At 41.8% G+C, this 26,992-nt stretch overlaps 1 long non-coding RNA gene across 7 annotated transcripts in view; it reads right to left on the bottom strand.

Moving 5' to 3' along the window:
* The window catches only part of LOC149126131 (uncharacterized), a 340,361-nt gene that overhangs the window by 248,898 nt on the left and 64,471 nt on the right, over positions 1–26,992 (bottom strand). The gene's annotated exons all lie outside the window — the stretch shown is intronic.

Genomic DNA, 26,992 nt, shown 5'->3' with positions numbered 1-26,992 from the left:
AAAAAAAGTCTTATGCTTATGAAGGCAAGCCTGGGAGGGGCTATCTCCTAGGTTTCATGTAGGAGTTTAGCTATTTCCTCATGTTCCTTGTTTTTGTTTTTGTTTTTTTTTTTTATGAAAACAGTGCTAGGCTCTGTAGAGAACCATTCATAATATTTAAAAGATTTTTCCAAATACTGTTAATTTTTGGAAATGGAGCTTGAAGATGATTTCTCAGGTGGGATGCTGCAATGGAGAAGCCCCAGGCAAAAAGGAAGGTCAAGAACAAATTGGTGACAGATGCATTCCAGAGACCACCAACCTAAACTCAAATGTGCAGTCAGTTCACAGGCAAACATGAAACAGACAACCAGACATCAGGTTGATCCTCAACAGCACAGAATTATTCCCCAAATGAGTTTTTCAAACTAATGTTCCTATATACAGAGCCCAAGTGTGTTCATCACTGTTTAGATATTCTTTTGCATACCCAGAAACCCAATAAGGCCTTTGCATCAAAACTGGACAATATCCAATTGCATCAAGCAATATGAATACACATATGTAGTTGACAGTCTAGTGGAATTTACAGTTTTATGAAAGAAACTAGCATTCATCAGATAACACAATCAAGTCTTTAGTTACAAAGTGGATGAGATAAAAAGTAGTGTTCATATAGCATGTTTAATAGGATGCCTACACTAAGACAATTTCTATTATGACTAAATATTTACCTGTAGTTTTTAAATCTACTATTTATTGATGTCTTCCTCATTCTGAGAACTATCTGAGGTCTTCACATAGTTTCCTTACCACACTCCTTGAGGTAAGCATATAGCTACACCATTTACTGATGGGTAAACTTAGGTTGAAAGAACGAAAGAATTCTGTCCAAGAACATACAGCTAGTAAGCAGCACATCTAACAGTCTAAAGTCAATACCTTTCAGTACTTCTTACTTTTCTAACTATCTATGCTATTCTAGAAAACTCAATGAGTTTAAACAGAGAATCACCAATGTTCACATTAGATAGAACTATATTTTCTTAAAGTCTCATGGAAAACCAAAAAATGTCAAATATTTTTAAGCAGAAGGGGAATGGGTAGCGGCAGCCCAGAGTAGTTAAGTATGTTTTCTGAGGCTAGCCTGTTTGAATTCACAACTACTAGAACTACTTGCTACCATCTGTATGACACTGGAGCAAGTTTCTTTATCTTCCCATACTTTGCTCTCCTCACCCATAAAAGAGGAATAATAACATCTACCCTGTAGGCTGTTCATGAGGATTCAACAAGAAAACCCAATATATTTGAATCCCTTAGCATAGCACCTGGAACCCAGTAAGCACTTGATCAGCACTTCCTTGTTTTGTCATCATGATCAAAGCACAGAGGAAAGGCTACCTCAAGGGGCTTTTGAGAAGACGAAATGACAACATTTGCCCAGTGTTTAGGACTGGCCCAGAACCTTGAAGGAGATATGGAACTTTTGAATGAAATCCCCCTCCGGCTGCCCATAACTGACAAGAAGGGGACTCAGTCATGTCACCACCATCTGGCACCAACATCACAGCTCTGAGATGAATCATGCACTGGTCTCCATCTAGATGTTTGAGGCCAGAGCATTTAACAAAGGTTCTGTCTACCTGAAGAATGGTCTTGTGTTGCATACTCATTTCCATTTGTTAGAGAAGCCTTTATGTCGGACTCTACAGAACTGCTCTATATGTGAAAAAAAAATAAACTACACAAGGCAAGGGGCTCTTTAGTTTCATCCCACATTTTCAGTTGTTTGCCTCATCCTCCGACACAGAAACAGCAATCCAGTACTTGAGTGAACTTTTATCAGCTCAGTTGGTATATGAAAGGATAGGAAAACAGAATAGAATAGTAATCATGGACATGGAATTTGGAGTCAAGAAAAACTAGGCTCAAATTCCAGAACCACTTTTTACTTACATATGACCCTGATTGAGCGGCTTAAATTTCTAAGCTTATTTTATTCACACACAGAAAAAAAAATTAGTGAAGTTAAGCGGAGATGAAATTTGTCTTTTTTCTTATAGCTTTGTTGGGAGAATGAAACATGGAAACTTAAAAAGTGCTTATCAAAAATAGTTATCACAAAATCAGTAACAGCTAGTATTTATGGAGTACTGACCATGTCAAGAGCCTTCTATATAATATTAGTGTCTCATAACAAGTTAGCACAAATATTGCTGTTAGTCCCATTTTACAGATGATGTTTGAGATAACTGACTCATGTACTAACTAACATAGTATTTAAAGTCAAGTCTGTTTGGGCCTTGGACATAATGTTCTATAAGTGGTATCTGTTATTTATTTTTCTGTCGTCAATTCCTCAATGATTCAAACCATTAAATCTTTCCTGTGTGTAATGCTACAGGGTCTGTGAAATAAAATCAGGCTGGTTAAGACATGCTTCTGGCCAGCACCATGGCTCACTTGACTAATCCTCCGCCTGCAGCGCCAGCACTCCAGGTTCTAGTTCTGGTTGGGGTGTCGGGTACTAGTCCCAGCTGCTCCTCTTCCAGTCCAGCTCTCTGCTGTGGCCTAGGAGGGCAGTGGAGGATGGCCCAAGTGCTTGGGCCCCTGCCCTCACGGGATACCAGGAAGAAGCACCTGGCTCCTGGCTTCAGATCAGTGCAGCGCCAGCCGTAGTAGCCATTTGGGGAGTGAACCAACGGAAGGAAGACCTTTCTCTCTCTCTCTCTCACAGTGTCTAACTCTGCCTGTTAAAAAAAAAAAAAAAAAAAAAAAAAGGACGTGCTTCTAACCTTCAAAGAGTTTTGCCTGGGGCTGGCAATGTGGCATAGTAGGCTGAGCCTCCTCCTGCAGCACTGGCATTCCATATGGGTGCCGGTTCATGTCCGACCTGCTTCTCTTCGGGTCCAGCTCTCTGCGAATGGCCTGATAAAGCATGGAAGATGGCCAAAGTTGCTTCAGTCCCTGCTCTCACATTGGAGACCTGGAAGAAGCTCCTGGCTCCTGGCTTCGGGTCAGCCCCACTCCAGCCACTGCAGCCATTTGGGGAGTAAACCAATGGATGGAAGACCTTTCTCTGTATCTCCCTCTCTGTCTGTGACTCTACCTCTCAAATAAATAAATAAAAGAGTTTTGGTTGTGTTAGACAAGACACAGGCACCTGATGAGCTACTGCTCTCGCTCCATACCCAACCAGACATAAGCAGTCCTCCTTATGTTTGACTTCTAAAACCTATATCTCCATTTTATCAAGCTGACATTATTCAGTATCAAGATATTTGTTTGGGATTTTGAAGAGCATGCAATGTATTTTGCATGATGATGATGAAACAGTTCACTCACTGTTCTGTATGCTTGATTCCAACTTTGCTGTGGTGCCTCCAACACTCAGCATATGTGCTTTGTAAAGTGTTGATTCCACTCCAAGCTCCAATAGGAGGAGATGGCAGGGTGTTAATATTAACTCAGCCTTAACCAATCAAAAGGCCACATTTGGGGGCGGCATTTAGTCTAGTGGTTAAGACACTGGATGTGGCACCCCTGTCCCACATCAGAGTATCTGGGTTTGATACCTGCTCTTGAACTAGATCCTGACTCTAGTTTCCTAGTAATGAACACCTTGGGAGGAAATGGTGATGACTCAAGTGGTTGGGTTCTTGCCATCCATGAGACAGACTCTGACTGCATTCCTGGCTTCCAGGTTCAGGCTCACATAGTCCTGGTCCTTGCAGGTATTTGAGGAGTGAACTAGTGAATGGAAGTTTTCCCTCTTTCTGTCTCTGTCTCTGAAATAAATACAAAAATTTTTAAAAGCTGCTTTCTCCAAGTCAAACAACTGTGGGGGGCAGAGGGGGCAGACAGGGAAACAAGTGTGTAACCTAATCAGAACCAAAGAGGTTTTCCCTGAAACTGATGGGAGAAAGGTATCAGATTTTCCACTGAGTCTGCTAACAGTGAGGAGAATTTGAGTGTAGAGCTTCCAAGACCATCACAAGGAGCCTGGGAATAAAGCCAGCATGGGAGCAGGCAGAGATGAGCAATGGAGAGAAACTGTATCCTCATGACATTCTGTGAGCCTTTGGGCCATTTGACACCTGAAACAGAGGCCACACCTTACTCTTGCACACACATCCCTGCTCTGCTCAAACCATTTGAATTAGGTATGTGTCACTTTCAGGCAAATCAATCTCACTAATAGAGTGCTCAATAAACAAATTTATAATCTTTTTTCTTTATTTGACAGGCAGAGTTAGACAGTGAGAGAGAGACAAAGAGAAAGGTCTTCCCTCTGTTGGTTCACCCCCCAAAATGGCCACTACGGCCAGTACTGCGCTGATCCGAAGCCAGGAGCCAGGTGCTTCCTCCTGGTCTCCCATGTGGGTGCAGGGGCCCAAGCACCTGGGCCTTCCCAGGCCACAGCAGAGAGCTGGACTGGAAGAGGAAGAACCGGGACTAGAACCCGGCACCCACATGGGATTCTGGCACCGCAGGCAGAGGATTAACCAAGTGAGCCACGGCGCCGGCCCACAAATTTATAATCTTAATAGAAGTGGAAACTTGTTATATATATATCTTTCTAGATATATATCTATCATTTGGATCAGTGTCATATCCCCACGAACATTCCTCCACAGTTGGGAATGCTGTTTGAAAAATAGAATGAGCAAAATCAGCACCAAAAACCTGGAATGAAGCCTCCCTCCCACTAAAATTTATTTACTAATGCAAAACATGTCAATTTCAGCATCAAATCTCCTTATTCTATATTCATAAACTCCTTCTATGTTCATAACACAATATTACTCAAGACCAAAACATGTGTGTGTATTTCAGGTTGAACCAAAAGTTAACTTATTAGTCCCTAAGCAACTGTTTTGATAAAAGCAAAGCCAAAAAACTTTAAAAAGCTTTCTTTTCTGGAAAGCAGATATCATGAATCAAAGCACCATGCTTTTAGCAAGACAATTGCTTGAGGTATTCATTTATGTGTTTTCCTTTTTCTTATTTTCCTCTTTCCTTTTCCCTAAATCCAATCTGGTACCAATCTCTGTGGTTCTACACCCAAGGGAAAGTTTGTAAGTTTAAGTACTTTCTTCATTGGTTTTTGTTTTCAAAAGTTACCAGGTGTGAAAGCAACCTGGAGTCTCTTGGATATTTTGCTTTGGCCTACAGAGTCATTTTAAATGCTTGAGTCTATGTTTGGCACAAAGAAACCCATAAATATCTAGGTTTCTGGCTTTTCTTGTAAAATCCAAATCTCCAACAATACACGGCAACATGAGTGACAACCAGAAACTACAAAGGAATAGCAGCATTTCTTGAGACAGACCAGATGCTAATCCCTGACCAGGTAGCTTGATTCACATCCACTTCTACATAGCCTGGGTAGCTATTCAAACTTGTACATCTTGGCATAAACTTACAGAATGCCTATAGTTCTGAAGCGATAGGAGCAGAGGATTGGAGACTACGGAAAATTCTTCCAACAGAAGTGAGAAGAAAAATTCTCTGGAGATGAAGGATGTGTCCAGTGGCTGAGAGAGAAGACCAGAGGGTGTGGGGAGCCCAGGAACAGCAGAGACTGCAGGGGGATGACTGGTAGTGCTCCAGAGAGGCAGTAAGACTTCAGCAAGGTAAGGCTGCATAGCTCCTTATTTGATGATGATTTTCTCATCCCAGTTCTTTGCACAAGAGTATCAAAGCAGGAATTAGTATTAGTATTAGCATTAGCATTAGCATTAGCATTAGCATTAGTCTGCTTCCCATGGCTACAACAAAATACTTGAGGCAGGGTAAAATATAAAGAAAAGATTATTTAGCTCACAGTTTTGGAGGTTTACAATTCAAGATTAGGCAGCCCATTTGTTTGATCTTTAGTGAGAACCTCATGGCAGGTGTCACCTGATGTGAGTACTTGTGAGAGGAATCACATGGTGAGGCTGGAAGCCAGAGAGTGGACAGGGGTCAGGCTCCCTTGCTCATGGCAACTAAATGGGGTCCCATAAGAATTATGTTAATTCCTTCTGAGGCAGTGCCCTCAATACTCCAACTACCTTTAACTGGGCCTTTTCTCTTGACACAACTTAATACTGCCATACTAGGGATCAAGTTTCCAACATATGAGGCTTTGGAAGACATATTCAAGTCACTGGAGAAATCAAGATACTGACACTCCCTGCACTGGGGTACCCTCAAAGCTCCCGGCTCTGCTGAGAACTCACCTAAGATTTGTGAGAATGAGGGAAGGATGAGGCCCCAACATAAGAAAGATGGAACTTTTAGCCCACCAGGAAAACGAGGGCTTGAGGTATTTTACATGAAAAAGAGTACAACATTTCTTTTTTTTTTCTTCTTTTTTTTTTTTTTTTTTTTTTTTGACAGGCAGAGTGGACAGTGAGAGAGAGAGACAGAGAGACAGAGAGAAAGGTCTTCCTTCTCCATTGGTTCACCCTCCAATGGCCGCTGTGGCCATTGTACTGAGGCCAGTGTACCACGCTGATCCAAAGCCAGGAGCCAGGTGCTTCTCCTGGTCTCCCATGTGGGTTCAGGGCCCAAGCACTTGGGCCATCCTCCACTGCACTCCCGGGCCACAGCAGAGAGCTGGCCTGGAAGAGGGGCAACCGGGACAGAATCCAGCGCCCCGACCGGGACTAGAACCCGGAGTGCCGGCACCGCAGGAGGAGGATTAGCCAAGTGAGCCGCAGTGCCGGCAGAGTACAACATTTCTTAAGAACATGGGATTAGGAACTGCTATAATTTCAAAGTGTTCTAGTAAGCCACAAGCATACCCCCTCCAAAAAAAATTCTTTCTTGAGTTTGCTGTTTTTCCTCCATACTTCTGGGTGGATTTTCTCAGATAACCATTCCTCTTTGCACTGTTCTATGGTGGCTGTGGCCTTGGCCAACAAAAGCCTGGGCTTTATAGAGTCATTAGTTTCAGAATGTTTGGAAGTGTCTCTGTTGCTGCGACCTGGACACTGTGATCCCAAGTTGGAGCAGCAATTCCCACATTCCTCACATACTGGGCAAGTATTAGTTGATAGCTCCTTAGCTGACAATAGAGTTCAATTCAGGCAAGTGTGCAGAAAAGAGTGATGTGATACTCCCTGTAATTTCTCTAGAACTGAGAGGAAATCTATAGCTGCTCTGCTTGTTGAGAAGCCAATGTTTTCCTACATTCATCAAGAATACCAGGGTTTTATTTTGGTTTGGTTTAGTTTTGGATATGGTTTTTGAGATGTGGAGCTATAGGGAGCAAGAGAGAGAAATAGAAACGAAGAGAAATATCTCCCAGGCCAAATCAGGAGCCAGAAAATCAACCTGGGTCTCCCACATCAGTAGCAGGGACCCAACTACTTGTGCTGCCACCACTGTCACTCAGGGTGTGATTTAGCAGGAAATGAATTGGAAGTGGACTTGAATCCAAGCATTCTTATATGTGATAAAGGTGTGCCCCAACCAGTTATCTTTAAGTATAGGCCAAACGCCTGCTCTGCACCAGCTTTAAAGTCCAACATGCCAAGTTCATATTCTAACTACCACCCACCAGATTTTAAAAAAAATCACTTCACAATTTTGTTAAGATTCAATAAAACATTCTTAAAAATACCTTGTTCCAGGGGCCGGCACTATGGCTCACTTGGTTAATCCTCCACCTACAGTACCGGCATCCCATATGGGCGCCAGGTTCTAGTCCCGGTTGCTCCTCTTCCAGTCCAGCTCTCTGCTGTGGCCCGGGAGGGCAGTGGAGGAAGGCTCAGGTGCTTGGGCCCCTGAACCTGCATGGGAGACCAGGAGGAAGCACCTGGCTCCTGGCTTCAGATTGGTGCAGTGCCAGCCATGGTGGCCATTTGGGGGGTGAACCAACGGAGGGAAGACCTTTCTCTCTGTCTCTCTCTCTCTCTCTCTCACTGTCTATAACTCTACCTGTCAAATAAATTTTTTAAAAAAAATTTTTAAAAATACCTTGTTCCAATCGGTATTCATATTAAGAACTTTACTAAGGCTTATCTCTTAAAATAATTCTTTTATCAATGGAAAGCAGCCCAGGCTCCCTGGGAATTCAGAACCTGGATAATAAAACCAGCTAAGTCACCATATGCCCAGTGATTTCATCTATAGAATACACATTAAAGAAAACACAGGACACAGTGCCAACACATGGCAATTCCAGACTCTATTGAATCCAGTGCAAAAACGAATTTGCCTCTCTCTGCTCATAGGAGAGAACAAGAATTTCCCTGTGCTTCAGGAAAATGGAAGCCAATGCATGTAACATATAAACAAGGGATTTCACAAGGCTGGTTGCCAGCTGTTTCAGAGAACAGGAAGAACAGAAGAGAACAGAAGTAACATTACCCAAGTAAGGTCATCCAGTGGAGCCCAGTGGGCAAGCCAGCACCATGGAATAAAACTTGGAGGATCAAGGTTTTGTTCAGTATCTTGTTATTCTCTTTTTTGGCATAGGAGGACATACCTTTCCATAGGCACCCAACAATACCTGTTGCCTTTCTGATTCCCAATGTTTTAAAGTTAGCTATGTATTCTCTCTGGTAACCTCATGTATTCTGAATCCCCAAGTCATATTTTTGCCCCAGTAAACCCATCATGTGTTCCCTTCTCCTCAGACATTTTCTTGTCACAAATCTGAAAGATTAATTTATTCTAAAGTATTATAGGAGGATGAAATTTTTCTTTATGACCACTTCTATCAAATCAGCATTTTACTGGGTAATTAATATTCCAAAGAGACAACATTCAGTCTTCCCCCAACAGTGAATAAGACTTGGTGTGGAGTGGGCAGCCCTGGAACTCTGGTTCAGTTACAAACTGTAGGATGCTGAGCAAACATGACAAGGCATGAGCTTCACTAAGAGAAGAGTTTCACACACTGTGGTGGGATAGATCTCTGTAGTTCACAAAGCTTCCCACTTCCTCCTACTTCAATCCCCTCAGCTAGGCTAATCCCCAAGTACACAGTGCAAACAAGTCCAGTGCTGCCTAGCAGCGAAATGCCAATACAAATGACTGTGGCCCAAGAGAATGCCAACTGTACAGAGATTTTCTAATGGTCTTTGCGTAACACATAGTCATCTATGAAAGAGATATCAAATTTCCTTTTGAATTAATATTTACGCTCTTAGCACACATTTATTTATTTATATTGTTATCTGAGACTCCTCATGCTCTTGCAGTCTAAGGAGAATGACCTCAGAATCCCAACTCCAGTCATGTGAAGACAGCCTTTCATCTCTGCAAGATGTCTGTAACTTCCTAGAATTTACTCTCCATACCCTCTCTTGGGTGGCTCCCAAGTCCAGCAGACAGTCTCTGCTCCCCAGTGAAGGGATTCACAGGTGATGTTCAATCCCTCCACGCATGTCCCCAGAGAATTTACTCAGAGAGATAACACTGAACATCAAGATTTTACCTAAAACTTTAGGGAGAAGCCTGCACGTGCTCTCCAGCAGGCTATACTAGAAGCACATTAAATAAAATCTATTGATTAGCCTACTAATTAAATCATGTTACCCATAACTTATGACTGCGACAGTTATGATATCATTGTGATTTTTGTTATTTAATTCAGTATAAACAGACAAAGTAAGTAAAAAAAAATACAGCTCTCATTTCTATCAAAACTAAAGTGAATGCTCTGTACAGACCTGATCAAGGTATACTTACAGAGAAATCATTGTCAAGTTTGACCTCTGATTGGCAGCAGATCAGTACAAAAGACAAGGGACCTCTGGGAGAATTCTGCACTGAGATTACTTTCCTATTTTCTTTTAAATTGTTATGCCAATTTTAATAAAATAAAAAATCTAGAAATCATAGATAATGCATTATGGAGTGCCTGGTACAAGAAAAGCAAGGAACTCCAATTGCAGACACTTGGCCAGAAAATAAAGACGTTGGCCAGACATCAAATGATGAGTAAGTGAACACATACTTTATGTGTCTTAGGGTAAAATAAAATGTATAAATGTGTTTTTTATGATATCCTGATATAACCGTTTTTTTTTTTCTTCATTAACTGTGCAACTGCCTTCTGTCACATGAAATTAAAGGGCTTCTGCTAATCTTAAAAATCAACTGACAGACCTGGATGCTTTTTCAGGGCCTGTATTCTTAAGCAGGAATTCATGGATAGACTTCAAAGGGCCCAAGAAATTCTTGAAAATGTATGTGAAACACTGCATTCATGTAAGCATATGTCACTAGCGGAAGGGTGCTGTAAGCCTCATTTGAGTCTCAAATGTGGCCTTCCAAAAATCACCCAGCCTGCTACCTTAATGAGGTGACCAGCCGTGCTCACTTGCCTGCTACTGTCCCAGATTCACACTGAAAGTCCTGTATCCTAGAACCCCCTCAGATCTTGGCTAAGTAGAATCATCAGTTACTCTAACATAGGATTTCCAGATAAAATGCCAAACACATATATTTGAATTTCAGATAAACAATGAATACTTTTCAGTATCAGTATGACTTGAACTATGCTTATTATTTATCTGAAATTGGAATTTTACTGAGAAGCCTGTATTTTTATTTGCGAACTCTGGCAACTCTATGCTCCAAGAAAAATTAATCATTCTAGTAGGAATATGAATGGTAGTAATAGTAACCAACAACTATCGAGTGTTTGCTTCATGCCAAGCACAGTTTCCTTTCCAATCCGAACCACATCACAGGAGGTTAGGATTATCACCATTCCTTTTTAGGGATGTAGTAACTAAGGATTAAAGAGGTGAAATAGCTTGCCCTATATTAGTTAGTCAATGGTCACGTCAGATTCAAATCCACCAACATCTATTTCCTAAAAGGGAGAAAGGGGAAAACTATCATGAGATGCCAAAGGTGACTGACTCTGCCAACTGGAATCCCCCCTCCCTGACCCTTGAACTCAAGTAACTCATCCCCAGACTCTGAGTGCCCCTGAAGAGGCTGTGCATCAGAGGCTTACAGACATGAAGCATTAGCACCAAGACTTGGCAAGCATCCTGTTTCCCAAACTCTGCTCTACCTCCCCCACTTTTCTCACAGGCTTTATCAGGGAGACTTTCCCTGAAGCCTTTCAGCCCCCAAGAGTTGACAGCAGCTTTGAACACCAGCTGAAATTCATTTGCCTCCTTGAGCTGTTTCCTGTTCTCAAAAATCTATTAGCACTTCCCCCATACATTCTGCAAGTTGGAATGAGAGTCGCATGGAAATGAGCAACTGTCCCAATTTAACTGGAACTGAAGGGTTTCCAAAGCTGCACGACTTCAGAGTGCTAAAAATGGAAGAAAAGTTCCTGGAAACCTGGGACAAGTGATCACCCTACCTACCTAGCAGATTAACCACACACTTTATTGAGCTCATTTGATTTGCAGCACAACTCTAAGACACAACCTATTTTACAGAAGAGGAGACTGATCCACAGAGATATTCAGTAATGGGTCAAGTGTGCATAGTCATTGTACTATAATGGAATACCTTAGTCTGGGTAACTTTATAAAGAGGTTTAACTAGCTCACAGTTCTGGAGGTTCAAAGGCACAGTTCCCAGTAGGAACTTGACTCCCATGAGGGCCTCTTGGTAGATGATATCACAAGGGCAGGAGCATGTGGGAAAGCTAAGGATGACAATCCAAGACAGGAAGCCAGAGCAAGAGAGAAGATCCAGTCTTACTCATTTTACAGTAGTAGGGAATGTCCAGCTCATGGGCCATATAAGGCCAATAAAATCATTTGGTCTGGCCCTGCCAAGGCAACTTCAGGAAGCACAAAATTCAGCAAATATATAGCAGGCTAATTTCTAAGTTGATAATGTTGTATAGCTTATGGATGATGTTATATATATCCATATGGCCCTTGGCGGAAAAAGGGTTCCCTATCCATAACAACCCTCTCATGAGAACTAACAAAGAGATCCCATAAGAACTACCTTAACTCCTTCTGAAGGTAGCACAGTGACCTTCCATGAGGCTCCACCTCAAGATTCCACTTGTCAATATCTCCACACTGAGGACCAAGTTTCTATCACATGAACCCTTGAAGGACAAACTCAAACATGGCCAAACCATAGTAATTTTAAATCACCAGGCTCAGACTATCAACTTGGTCTCACCCCAAATCTAGGCTAAGAAGTGATTTAATGCCCTGACTTTGGAGACCAACTGTCTCAATCTTTGTCAGCCTCTTGCAACATCCCAGTTCCCATACCTTTATAATTAAGAATGAAATTAAAACATCATTTAGGGATCAGCGCTGTGGCATGGTAGGCTAAGCCTCCCCCTGCGGCACCAGAATCCCATATGGGCACCTGTTCAAGTCCTGGCTGCTCCACTTCCAATCCAGCTCTCTGCTATGGCCTAGGAAAGCACAAGAAGATGGCCCAAGTGCTTGGGCCCCTGCACCCACATGGGAGACCCTGAAGAAGCTCCTGACTTCTGACTTCCAATCAGCCAGCCATCTAGGGAGTGAACCAGCAGATGGAAGACCTTTATCTCTGTCTCTCCCCCTCTCTTTCTTTAACTCTACCTCTCAAATAAATAATAAAACCTTTAAAAATGTTAAATCTTATTTATTTTGGGAAAACTGAGATAATGCATTTAAAGCACTGAGCACAAATGCCAGTTGTTTAATATGTGTGCACAAATTGAAGTTATCATTACTTTATCCAATTGTTAGAAGAATTCAGTATAGAAACAGGTTTGTCTTCTTCAACATCAGCTCAAAGATTGAGAATGTCCCCCAAAATGTCCTTCTCTCCCTTTATAGTTGGTCATCCCTCTATCACAATTTTTTCCTGTTTTAAAAATGTCTGTTTTTTACCTTTTCCTATCTCATGAGTCCAATATTCTAATTACAAACTTATTGTCTAGGGCTTCCTTTTATTCAAATGGTTCTATTGTACTTTTCACAAGCTCAAAGGCAATAGAAATAAGTCAAGGTTTGCTCAAGAAACAAATTCTTGAGGCCACTCCCCAGTAACTTGGCAAGCACAAGGACTCTATCTGCTTGCTTCTTTTTTAGTCACCTGCAGTGACTGTACACTCCAGTATACAGACTACACTATTCACCAACTCAATCACAAAATGAAAATGAAAATTGTTCAGATTAAATAAGAATTAAAGGATGAATGGAGGTGGAATAGAAGAAATACAAAACCAAGAATCAGAAGAATTAGAGACCAGAATTGCTACTAATTGTGAGATTTTTGGAAGAAAGAAAGGGAATGAGAAAATTTGTACAGCATTTGCAATGGGATAATTCTGTATTGACCACATTTTACAGAATTTTTCTTATTTTAATTATCTTGCCAAGAAGCTATTTCAATTCTAGTCTTAAAAAGTAATGAAATTTGATCCAAACTGCATCTAGTATGAAAGTTGAGAGGAACTCAAGAACACTGAGTAGAAAGCATATATTCTTCTCACTTTTCTCACCATCAAGTTGCCTCCTTAAAATAGGAGACTGTAAGAAAAAAATTGTTACATTCAATCAGTCTCTCATTAAAGGGCCCAACAAGATTCCCTTTAATCAGTTAATGTCATAGGTTTAAGCCTTACTTTTCTTCCAGGCAAGATAGAAGGTTAAACTAGATGATACCTTTTATATTTTGATTTCTGTGACTTGGTGCCATTGTGTTGAGTTTTACTTTAAAAAAAAAAAAAAAACACATTGCTAGTCAGCTAGTCAGAGTCTTCAGAAGAAGGCAGCCTCTGTGTTCAACCATCTATCCTTCCAGCATTATCAATCTGCCACAATATTAAGCTAATTGCAATGGAATAAATGTGGAACTAATTCCATGTATCATTCAAGAAAAGACATCTAGGTAGCACCATGATACTAGATCATCAAAAGCAACAGGACTGCATGACTTTGAATGTTTCATGGTGGGGCAACAGGAAAGCTGTTCTTCCATAATGACTCCTTAACAGGTGGTTCATTCAGAAAGAAAGCTCTTCTCTCTCTTTTCTTCTGGTGTTGGCACTATGCGATATATAAACCACACTGGCAGCCTTCTTCACCCCTCCAGGAGCCCATCAAAAAGTAATAACCCTGACACCTTGGGGCAGGGTAAATCTGCCATTCTTAGAATTTCCATCCAGCTTTGAAGGGTTGGCTGACTTCAGTAGATATAGATAAAAGAATATTCCAGTTGGCTTTTTCAGAATCTTGACAAATTGAACCATCTGGTAAAGGATAAAAATTATATCAATTTGAGCATAGTGAACGAAAGTTACTAGCATGTGCAGGATCAAAATAATTGGTGACATTTTCATGATGGCTTCATTGGATCTTAATACATCTGCCCAGATAGACCCTAAAATAGAAACTCCTAAATATGAAATCATCCTTTTTCCCTCTGTGACCCCTGCTGTCACAGTCAATACAAGCAAATATATGCTTACATTGTCTTCACATCCACTCCAAGGGCATTCCCTAGCTTCCTCTTTTTACATGATTTTTTCAATAAGAACTAGTCTAACGTGTTATCATAGCAAGTCACACTGCCAACGCAGTTCAATCTGCAGGACCCTTCAAAGTTCTCCTGTCTCTCATGCCATGCCACTCACCCACTAAAAAATATACACAATACTGCTCCTGCCACAGTCTCTGGTATTCCATTATATGTGTCCTTCAGAATAAATGTGCTTGTGGCTTTCCAAGAAGTAGAAATAGTGTTTTAGGTGGGATTCCTCAGGAGCAAGCCCAGGGAAAAAGACTCACAGTGATTTGGATTTCTGGCAAATTCCCTTCAAGAGTAACTTTAGCCTCTTTCCATGGGGAACCCCAGAAAGTAACTTGTACACCTCAGTTAGAGCCAAGAAAGCTAGGCTTTCTGACTCTGGTATAAGTCAGTCAGTAGTTGACAAGGAGCAGCCCCAAGCATTCCACCTATGTATAAATTTGTGCAAAGTTGCTCCAGTAGTCAAAGAATATCCTCCAATGTCAGGGACAGATCATGGAAGTAAAAGCAACCAGGTAAATGAGTGTAAATGGATCCAAGGGAATATAAGTAGAGCCTGACATTGTCTACTACATACAGGAAGCTTTCTCAACCTCCAGTGGATTCATGTAAAATAGTCAGATTATCCTTGGAAGAAATCAGGGTCCAGGAGGAAGGCTGCAGATGGCAGGAAAGTTAAAGCCAAGTTGTGTTTAGTTTCTGTGTCTCCTATTAGCTGCAGGTCTCCTTGAGAGCAAGGACAAGGAAATTAAGAAAACCATCATACCCCTGGGGGAACAGGCAAGTGAAACATGATGCCAACACTACATGGACCTCCACCCAGGGAACTGATTCTTTGACTCAACAAAATTCTCTTGAATGTTCATGTCAGATGTTGGAAATACCCTAACAAATAACATAGTCAAGACACCTACTCTCATAGAGCTCCCATTCTAGTAGGTAAAATCAGTTTAATCAGTAAATCAACCTAGATAATATAAAGACAATGACAAATTCTAGGACAGCAATAAAACAAGTAACAAAACGAATTGTAGTAAGGTAGGCTGGGCGCTATTTCAGAAAGACTGAGCAAAGAAAGCTCTTCATGTGGGTGTCATTTGGGAACACCTTAAAGTAGGGGCTATAACCATGCAAACATCTGTGGGAAGCTATGTGATACTGTTTTGTTTTGTAAACATCACTGTAGCTGTTACATGAAGTATGAACTGCTGATTGGGCAAGTATAAGAACAGATTCGGAGATGACCATGCCTTAGACTTGGGTAGTAGCAGTGGAGATCAGGAGGACTGAAAACAGGAAACACTGGAGAGGGAAGAGAAAGATAATATCCACTGTACACTCGTCGCCCCCTGTCAGCAGGAAGTAGCTCTAAAGACAGATCATCGTCCCTCTACCCCTCCTGGACTTTTAGGACTAATGTAATCCCTACAACTCCTGCTTTATAAAAAACAAAAGGGGGGAATGTTAGTAAAATGGCGCAGTCTTATCTATGGCGTGATCTACACCCTGACACCATCCTAGGCTCTAACCCCTGTCGCCATTGCTGGAGGCCAGGTGGCCACATGGCCCAACCATAGGGGTCAGCCCCACCCCCACCCTAATGGGATTCACTGTTCCTATTTCCCTGCCCGCCCCCTGGCAAAGTTTTAAAAGGACTTGTTCCTGAACACGTGTCACTCTCTCTTCCTCTCCATCTCCTGACCTCTGTCTCTGTCTCTCTCTTATGCTCTCCTTCTCTCTCTTTCTCCTTCTTCGCCCCTTCCCTCCAGTCTGTTGGTTTTTTTCCCAATAAACCCTTTCCCTAAAAAAAAAAAAAAAAAAAGCCACTGTACAATCTCTGGGACTACTTTTGGGAAAGAAGGTGATGGGATCCAAAAACTACTTTAAGGTATTATGGTCCCCTTCTCTTATCTGTACATTTCAGAAGCAAATCAGGTTCATCAACATCAAGAACCAATATCCAAATGAATTAACAGCATAAAGAACCCTGAACTCTTCTAGCCCCAATACCTTCTGGTCCAGAGCCTAAGTCCAAATTCCTCTGGAACAGAGGTCAACAAACTTTTCCTGTCAAGGTCCAGATAGTAAATATTTTTGGTTTTGCAGCCATATGGTCTCTGTCACAACCACTCAACTTGTAGTAGTACAAACGCAGCCGGAGATGGTATGCAAATGAATGGGTGTGGCTATGTTCCCTACAAGCTTTATCAAATTAATGTTAGTTTACTCATACAACATTATTATTCTTTTGATTTTCTCCACCATTTAAAATGCAGAAATCATCATTTGGCTCCTAAGATGTACAAAAGCAGGCAGTAGGCTAGATTTGGCCCTCAGGCCATAGTTTGCAGATCCCTGCTCTAACAGATTGCTGGTTAGAAGGGAAGGATGTCTAACAGTCTCCACCTCACTTGGTTTCTTATGTAACGTCACTCCCGTGAGCCCAATATATGTCACACTGCATATCTAACATATAAACATAAGCCAGATTTTTTTATTCCCCTCCATGGAGTGCCCCTGGGGACTCAAAAGTCTAACAGCGAAAGTGAGTACATTTGGCCAACAATCTTCACTCTCCATAATGGGATTTAATTATTGGCCTGAAAAGCATTTAAGTCTCACTCTACACAAAGTCAAATAAATAAATAATAAAGGGGCACATTCTGATAGCACCTGCATTAAAGATCTTAAAGGCACTGTCATGCCTGCTTTAATATTTTATGGTGTAGAAATGTGACTGTTACCAGGTCATAAAAGTATACTGCTTTTTATACCAGGTCAAAATCTAGGGCCAGTAGTCCTGTTTTGTGGCAGGATGCAGAGAGTCAGCCAGGAAAGAGGATAGAGTTACCTTTTTTGAAATCTATAGGGAGCTATTTAAGGATAATGGAGCAGATAAATGCATATTGGGTATTTTTTATTGTCTTTTTCCTTTTCTTCTGCATCTCAAAACACAATCTTCCAGAAGCTGATGCATTCATTATTTACCACTGAAAAACCAAGAGTCTCAGCTTCTGACCCTCCATTATTGCTTAGGCCTATTCTGGGAAGAGCCAAAAAGCAGGCAGGTGTTTCCTGTAGCCATGAACACATGGTTTCTACTACAAACACTCAAAATCTTCAAGCAGGAAGTTAACATCAGTAATGATCCATTCTAACCCCTTCCACCCTAGAAGAAAGTCCTGTGGTGTTAGGTACTAAGGCCCATTCCATTGTCTTGGACGTGGAGAGAGGGCTGTTTGTTGTCTAAGCATCACAAAAATCCCAGGCAGTAGGAACAATTATAATATACATTTTATAGGTAAGGAAACTGAGTTTAGGTAACTTGCTCTAAAAATGACACATCTAGTTAGTGGCAAAATTGGAGATATGACCCCAGTTTTTCTGACTCTTCAAGAAGACTATAAGCAGCCCTCTTGCCATCCTTGCCAACCACCTCTGCTAACACTGTAGTGAAACAGAGTCCTCCTTAATGTGAGCTGCCCTAGATCTTACCTAAAGAAAATGACAATTTCCAAGACCAAGATTTAAAAGAAAAATAAAGGTAGAAATGAGTAATAGTTAACCATTCCCTAGTTAGAGTGAGGTACTAACAAAGTTAGTAACTGATATACAAGCAAATAAATGCAGAGAGGTTTTTGGCACCACTTTATATAACACAGAGATTAATTAATACTAGATTACAATGGAATTCCTACAGAATTACACTTGATCCAGACCCCAGAATAACAAAGGAATTCAACATGATTAATGCTTTCAAAAGCAAGCAACGTCAGAATGATTTACCTCTTATTACTAAAAAGGATTGCCAGATTGCTTAAAAAAGCTCTGCCTGACCCAGGATACAGCTATCTTCAGTGCAATCAGCTCTGAGTTTACTCATTTGACAGGAGCATGATTCTTTGCCAATGCTGCTTCATTTTACATCTCCCCTTTCCCCCGCTTCTCCCCCCTGTCCCACCCTCTAAGCCAATAAAGTGATGTTGGAGATGAGGAATTCTGAAATTCCCAGCAAGCCCCACTGGGTAGCCAGGACTGTTCAGAAGAACCAGTCATAGGCAGTGAGGAGCACAAGCAAAGCCAGCCCCACCAAGTGCCAGCCATTCTCTTTTCTCCTGTTCTGAAAAATCTCTGCTGGTGAGTCATTCGTGGCTATAGGTGTTTAAAGCAATTATATGAGGGGAAAGACAGATTGATGCCTTCTGCACAGCCTGCCTGCTCTGGTCTAAGGAGAGGTCAGGAGGATGACAAGAATACTAAAGCTTAAGACGACAGAGTTGGCGCCAACATGCATTTAAGCAGAGACGAAGAGTCCAGAATTCCTGGACATCATAAAGAATCTATTATCATTGTGGTCACTCTCAGCAAGACTGATTTCATTACCATCTGTCTTCATCCACTGCCGCTCGGTGAATAAATATTAAATATGGAACTTTTCCTGGACTCAAATCACTGAGGCTGAGAGGGAAGCAGTTAGTAACCATGTGATCTCTACACACCTCGTAGGCAGGAGGAGAGCAGATGAGGTGAGGGTGTGGGGCGGGGGGGTACTGGGTGAAGGAAATAAGATCATTAGCTCTACTGAGTCGAAAATAAGGGTTCCATTCTCGGTTGAGTAATAATTCTCTTTTCAAGGTGGGTGATATTTAAGTAATCATCTCTTGAAAATTGGTCATTACCATCAGCTAATAACTGATTTGTTAGTTAATAGCCCAAGGTGAAGCCAAGGGCAGCAAATTCTCAAGCATACCATTCTTAGATGGCAGGAGGAACAGATTTCAAGGGCATTATTACTGTTATGAACCATGTTCATTGATTTATAACAACACTAATATGCTTTATTTAAAAAAAATAGTGGATGCAATGTCCCGGAAAATTTCATGATTGTCTGGTGCATGGAAGTTTAATAATCACCACACCATGTCTAAGAGAGATACCTTCTGGTCCAGTTCCGGGCATCATCAAGGTGTAGGCTAGCCTTAGGTGGCTTGTGCAGTGCGGAATTAGACTATTCAGGGGGACATCACTTGGAAGGGCTCAGGTTTAGCTGCAGTTACAAGGATGCCACCTCTTATCCTCAGTATGTCCTGACTATGTAATTTTTTAAACCTGCCATTACAAAATCTGGAGCAATAGTCAGATTTTTATTATTATCGTTATTTATTTTACTAGTGGTATTGATGAAGAGTGGGATTTGTAGAGGTAAGAGCAAGGTTTTTTATGTTAGAGCTTCTGTTTCTCCTTTGTTTTTTAATGTTTTGCTCCTAGTAGGGCATCCTGAGACTCAAAGTGGGAGTCATGTCCACTGGTAAGGTGAGTCTTCCCCCAACACCAGGTCTGTGCAATGTCAACCGGTCCAAAAGACAAAAGTTGCAATGTGTGGTAAGACCTGAGGTTTCCACAAGTAGCTGCTCAGACAACCCACTGGCTAAATGGTCACCACTTTCATTTCTGAAGTCTTCATTTTCCTAGGGGCCTGCAATCATACCCCCTTGAGTTCTTGTAACAGCCCTTCCTTTTCCTTGATAACACAGCTCTGATGATCCTTTCTAATGCTTCCATGGAGGCAGCCCTTCCCCATTTCCAATGGTACATCATGGTCATTCCTATTTGATTGCAGTGAATGGTGGGCAGGTGGCCTGGTGTGATCCAATATGATTAAAGTGAGATCTCCAGAGGGATTTCTGGTAAAGGTTTGCTTCTACTTAAAAATCAAAGACACAAAAAGAAAGCAGCCCATTTTCCGCTCTTAGCATGGCTGGTTAGGAGGTATTGTCTGAAGCTGCTGTAGGTTTACTGAAATCAGGAAAAGATGTTGGAGGACAAAAGCAAATATGCTGAGAATGACAGAATGGAGAGATGGAAACCACCAATGTACTTCACTTGCTTCAGTCTCCAAATAAGCCAACTCTGCAACTATCCTATCTCCAAACTTCTTATGTGACATAATAAAAATGTCCAGATTGTTTACATTTCCTTTTTTTTTAAACTCACAGCTGACAACATCCTGCCTGATACACTGTTCTAGCACGCCTTGAGAAATATGAAATAAGGACAGGCCCACAGGGAAGGGAGTGAAGACAGGGTCATGATAGAAGCTGAGGATGCACGGTTTGGAAAATCCAGAGAACATTCTAGTGAGTTCTGTATGACTGAATGACTCTTTGTACCCTAAAGATTAGGAGGCATCTTTTCCATGGTGAACACAAAATGAATGCATACATTAGCCAGAAAAATACATATTCACCCATGCCAAAGTCTTCCAAAAAAAATTAAACTCTAGTCAATGAAAATCAGAGTATCCAGCAAAAATCAAGTCAGTAGGTATGTGTTACAACTACTGTCAAATCTCAACTTCATTGATTTTGTCTTTCAGAAAAGTTTGTGGGGAAATAGAAGTTAGTGAAAGCGGTTACTTGGTCCTTTCATGGTGGAGAAGAAAAATTAAAAAGCGAGGCTTCCTAACTGATTAACTCCCTAAATAAAAACCTACTCACCACCTGTCAGGTTTGAGTACTGTGGGACAGAATGTTATAGTTGACTGTATCTCTGCCTTCAAAGCGCTCACAGTCTGTGGGTGTCTCATGCAAGGTGACTGGGAGTTAATGTGAAAACAGAACTTTCAGTAATTAAGTAAGTGACACAAAGTCACAGATGTGTTACCACTGAACTCACAACTGCAAAACTAGGACTAGTTACCAAACAACATACGTGCTTAAAATCAGTAGCTCTGTGGGAAATACATCAATGCTTTTTCTGTTTCTTCTTCCTTTCATCTTCAGCTGAGGCAGAGGATCGCTAAAGCTGGGCCTTGATTTTGAACTGCTACAGCTGCCAGAGCTGAAGGGGCCAGATGACAAAGAATAGCAAGGAAGACCACGGACACAGCACAGATACTGTTTTGGAAAAACTTTTTATATGATCATGTCTTTTTAAAGATGTACTTATTTACTTTAAACTCGAGAGTTACAAATGGGGGAAAGGAGGAGAAAGAGAGAGAGAGAGAAATATGATAATCTTCCATCTGTTGGTTCACTCCCTCAACTGGCTGCAGTGGCCAGAGCTGAGCCTGATCAAAGCTGAGCTTGGCCAAAGCCAGGAGCTTCATAGGTCTTCCACGTGTGTAGCAGGGGCCCAAGCACTTGGGTTATCTTCTACTGCTTTTCTCAGGCAATTAGCATGGAGCTGAATCAGAAATGAAGTAGCTGGGACATGAACCAGCACCCATAAGGGATGCCAATCCCTAGTCCTTCATTTTTGATTGAACTTGCACTAACCTACTAACATCAATATCAACTAGTTTTAGGCCTTAGCCACAACAGAATTTTAAAACTCTCTGAATTCACTCAGAGATACTTAGAGGAATAGAATCCACTGCTTACTGGCACAATAGGAAAAAGTTTGATAAATTTAAAAGAAAACATGCCATATTTATCCCATCTATCAAGAAAAAGAATGAAAGGAGTCTTCTACCCAGAACCACCAGGAGGGTTAGTTTTATTCCAACCCTACTATGAATAAAAGCCCAAAGATATTTCAATTTGCACTTTTTTTTACAATAAGCCAAACTTCATCCATAACAGGGGTGAAGTTTGTCCCACTCCTTCTCTCTCTCACTACTCACCATCCTATTTCCAAAGCGCTCCTTCCTCTCCTAGCCACCTCCCAGCCAAATGTTCAGGAGTTCCTGAATTCGTCTCCCAACCAGACCTCCTTTACCCACAATGAGTCTACCTCATTCTAAATATTTCTGCCTCTTCTCATCCATACTGCCTCCATCAAAAATCCACCTCAGGTGGGTACTTGGCACGGGGATTAAGATGCAATTTCCTACACAGTGAATCAGAATGGGTTCAATTACTGGCTCCATTTCCAAGACTCCAGCTTCCTGCTCATGTCTATCCCAGGAGGCAGCAGGTGACAGTACATGAATCTCTACCACTTGTATCAGTCTTCAGTTTCAGTGTCTCCTGGTTTTAGTCTGACCCAGCCCTGGCTGTTGCAGGCATCTGGGGAGTCAACCAATGGGTGAAAAATACATCTCTCACTGTCTTTCTGAATTCCCGATATATAAATAAAGCTTAACTTTTTAAAAAATTCATCTGATCCGTGTGTCTTCTTTAGAATAGTATATGCTGCACTCGGAATAATCTGAGAAGGCAGATGCTACCAAGGTGTGTGAATGTACTTCAAAGTTTTCTGCTTGCTTGTGTGTGTGTGTGTGTGTGTGTGTATTCACTGTAATAAGGTAGCAGAATACAGTTGGCTCCCTGTATCTACAGATTCTGCATCCCTGAATTCAGCCAACCTCAATGGAAAATATTCAAGGCAAAAATGCTCTATACTGAGCATATACTGTTTTTTTTCTCATCAATATTTTCTAAATAATTTAGCCTAACTATTTATATAGCATGTACATTCTGTTGGGCATTATAGAAATCTTGAGATGACTTAAAGAATATGGAGAGCAAGCAGTTGCCATAGGATTTAAGTGGCTGTTTGGAATGCCCACATCCCATGTCAGAACACCTGGTTCACGTCTCAGCTACTGTGCATGCAACTCAGCTTCCTGCTAACATGTAGCCTGGGAGGCTACAGGTAATGGCTCAAGTATTTGTGTCTCTGGCACTCATGTGGGAGACCCTGAATGAGTTCCAAACTCCTAGCTTCAGCCTGACCCAGCCCTGGCTGTTGAAGGCATTTGAAGCCTGATTAACTATTTTTTAGCTATACATAGTACAGATAAGTAAATCATAGTAAATGTATATTGCAGATATTTTCACCCAGTAATTTTAATGAAAACAAGCTTCTAAATCTTTATTACTTTAAGAAAAATGGAACTTTTCACAACTAAATTACCTGATGAATATTTCTTTCCCTTGGTCTCAAGAATGAATGGGGGGCAGTGCTGTGGCATAGTGGGTAAAGCCACCTCCTGCAGTGCCAGCATCCCATATGGGCGCCGGTTCAAGTCCCAGCTGCTCCATTTTCCGATTCAGCTCTCTGTTATAGCCTAGGAAAGGAACAGAAGATGGCCCAACTCCTTTGGCCACTGCACACCATACAGGAAACTAGGAAGAAGCTCCTGACTTCAGATCAGCACAGCTCCAGCCATTGTAACCATCTAAGGAGTCAACCAGCAGATCGAAGACCTCTCTCTCTCCCTCCCTCCATCCCCCTCTCTCTCTATCTCTGTCTCTCTCTTCCTCTCTCTCTCTCTCTCTCTGCCTCTCCATAACTCTGCCTTTCAAATAAACAAATAAATCTCTAAAAAAAAAAAAAAAGAATGAATGAATGAATGGGGCCTGGGGAGGGGGGAGGGCAGCACTGTGGCCTAGCAAGTAAAGCCACCACTTGCAGTACCGGCATTCCATATAGGCACTGGTTTGAGTCCCAGCTGCTCCACTTCCAATCAAGCTCTCTGCTATGGCCTGGGAAAGCAATAGAGGCTGATCCAAACCTTGGGCCCCTGTACCCCTGTGGGAGAGCCAGACTAAGTTCCTAGCTCCTAGCCAGCTGGCCATTGAGGGTGAGAACCAGCAGATGGAAGGCCTCTCCCTCTCTGTAACTCTACCTTTCAAATAAATAAGTCTTTAAAAAAATTGTTCTCAAAAAAAAAAAAAGAATGAATAGGGGATCATATTAAGTGTTAAAGGGATCATATAAATAAGGGTCTGGTGATAATAACAGAATTAAAAAGCAGAGAATGTTCCAATATGGGAAGTAGTCCACACAGCAGACTCACAGAATGACAATTGCTTTAAGTAACACTCTGACCTCAGAATCAGCCCTTAAGACATCCTGATCTGGATGAAAAGCCCATGAGAGCATTTCAGGCATGGAAAGCCAAGACACTGTGGCAAAAAAAAAAAAAAAAAAAAAAAAAGTCCTACATGAAGGATCTCTGTAAATGAGAACCCAGTGGAAAGAAGGGGCCATCAAAGAAGGATGTACTTTTCTCTGAAGGGAAGAGAGAACTTCCACTTTGTTTATGCCCTTGTCTAAGTATTGACAGAGGTTGTGGATTCAAAAGGCTTCCATAGCCTAGGCAGTTATGTTAAGAGCCTCGGACCGTCAATGATGTCATACATAATAGTGTTAATTGTTAAATTAATAACAGGAGTCACTGTGCACTAACTCCCCAGGCAGGACTTCTGTCCTCAGTGAGTTGTATTATGAGTTAGCTGTAAAACCAGTTCTCAAACAGTTTTGTGTGTATATGCGCGTGCAAATTGTTGAAATCTTCCTTAGTTTAGAGTTGGTCTTCTGTGTACAAAGTAAGCTGAAAATGAATCTTAGTGGAGAATGGGACTGGGAAGAGGTGAGGGAGGAGTAGGAGGGGTTGGAGTGTGGGTAGGAGGGCAGATATGGTGGGAAGAATAACTATATTCCTAAAGTTGTACTGTGAAAATTGTATCCCTTAAAATTAATTAATTAATTAATTTAAAAGAAAAACAATGAATAGGGAGTAAGTGTTGTGGCAAAGCAGATTAAGCCTCCACCTGTGATGTAATCATTCCATATGGGCACCAGTTTGAGACCTGGCTGCACCACTTACAATCCAGCTCCGTGCTAACCTGTCTGGGAAAGCAGTGGAAGATGACCCAAGTGTTTGGGCTCCTATACCCATGTAGGAGATTCGAAGAATCCCCAGGCTCCTGGCTTTGGTCTGGTCCAGCCATGGCTGTTTTGTCCATTTGTTTCCAGTGAAACAGCAGAAGAAAATCTCAGTCTCTCTCTCTCTCTCTCTCTCTCTCTCTCTCTCTCTCTCTCTCCCTCTCCCTCTCCCTCTCCCTCTCTCTCCCCTCCTCTTCCTACTCTTCTGTCTATAACTCTGCCTTTCAAATCAACAAAAAATAAATATTCCGGCGGAATAGGAAGGGAGCACACTGATAGTCTGGGGAGAGATAGTTTAATAAAAGTGGAGATACTGCAGGTTCAAGGAAGAGTAGGGGAGGAAACAGCAGAAGAAACTCTTCCGGAACGCGTGACTCACAGCGGACCTGCGTGGAGAGCGTGGGAGCCCACAGTTTGGGACATCAGCGGCAGACTCAACACACCAGCGCTGGAACGCGAGGTGAGCCGAACCTCAATAGCCCGAGACACCGGCAGGCAAGCGGAGAGAGGAGACTAGAGGGAACGACCCCCGGGGGGGGGGGGAGTTCACAAGGCTAACTGGAAGAGAGAGAGAGAGAGAAAAAAGGGTGACTAGTACGGACACGGGTTTCTCTCTCTCCGCTCACCTCTCAAGGGCGAGCAAGACAAAGAGCAGGCGCCATCTTGGACATACGTCATAAGCAGAGCGACCTCAGGTCTGCACCGGCCCTGAGCCTAGCAGAAAAACCTGACTCTGGGCGGGGCGAATTAACAGGAGATTAGGAGCTAGTAAATTTGTGGTGCTACTGAACTGAGACTGTGAAAAAAGAGACGGTGGGGGAGAGAACTCACGGAATTCACGTGAGCACTCTCCAGAGACGCTACAATTCCGTAACTTTGGCAACCCAGTGGGAGACTGAAGGAGAATTTGAGCCCACTCTGAGGGCCGAACAGATTCCCTGTGGGGATCTTGGGAAAGAGCTTCCGATCTCTGGCTCCTGTGGGTATATCATTTGCCTGCTAACTACCTCCAACTTCGTTCAGCTGTGCGGAATTACGTCCCTTTTGAATCAAAAAAAAAAAAAAAAAGAGAGAGAGAGAGAGAGATTTACCACGCCTAACCTGGGAGTGTCACCTTTGGCACACCAAACAGAGCTCTCAGGCCACACCCATCTCAAGCCCTAAGGCTCCATCAAAAACAGATAGTCCACTTAATCTAGAGTCATAGTATAACAAGAAAAAGCACCACAGTGAAGAAACCAAATATCTCCAATATGCCAAATAACAAACGCAAAAACCGAGGTAATAAAAACAAGGAAGTCACCATGACGCCCTCAAATGAAAAAGACACCCCAATTCAAGATTATGAAGATGATGACATAGAAGAAATGCAAGAAGCAGATCTCAAAAAATTGATAAGAACATTAAGAAGTTCTCAAAAACAAATTCTTGAACTACAGAAATCCTTAATGGACAAGATAGAAAATCTCTCTCGTGAAAATGAAATATTAAGGAGGAATCAAAATGAAACGAAACAACTAGTACAACAGGAAACTGGGATAGTGACTGAAGTGAAGAATTCAATAGATCAAATGAAAAACACAATAGAGAGCCTTACAAACAGAATGGGTGAAGCAGAAGAGAGAATATCGGACTTAGAAGACAGAGAACAGGAAAGGATACAGTCAGACCAAAGAAAAGAAGAGGAAATTAGAAATCTGAAACATATTGTCGGGAATCTTCAGGATACTATTAAAAAACCCAACATTCGGGTTCTAGGAGTTCCTGAAGGCATGGAGAGGGAGAAAGGATTAGAAGGCCTTTTTAGTGAGATATTAGCAGAAAATTTCCCAGGTTTGGAGAAGGACAGAGAAATCCTAGTACAGGAAGCCCACAGAACCCCTAATAAACATGACCAAAAGAGATCCTCACCACGACACGTTGTAATTAAACT

The sequence above is a fragment of the Oryctolagus cuniculus genome, chromosome 6, assembly GCF_051225735.1.
Source record: "Oryctolagus cuniculus isolate XC-2025 breed Fujian yellow rabbit chromosome 6, ASM5122573v1, whole genome shotgun sequence".
NCBI classification, from domain to species: domain Eukaryota; kingdom Metazoa; phylum Chordata; class Mammalia; order Lagomorpha; family Leporidae; genus Oryctolagus; species Oryctolagus cuniculus.
Note: the sequence above shows the minus strand (reverse complement) of the source record. Positions and strands in the feature narration are given on the sequence as shown.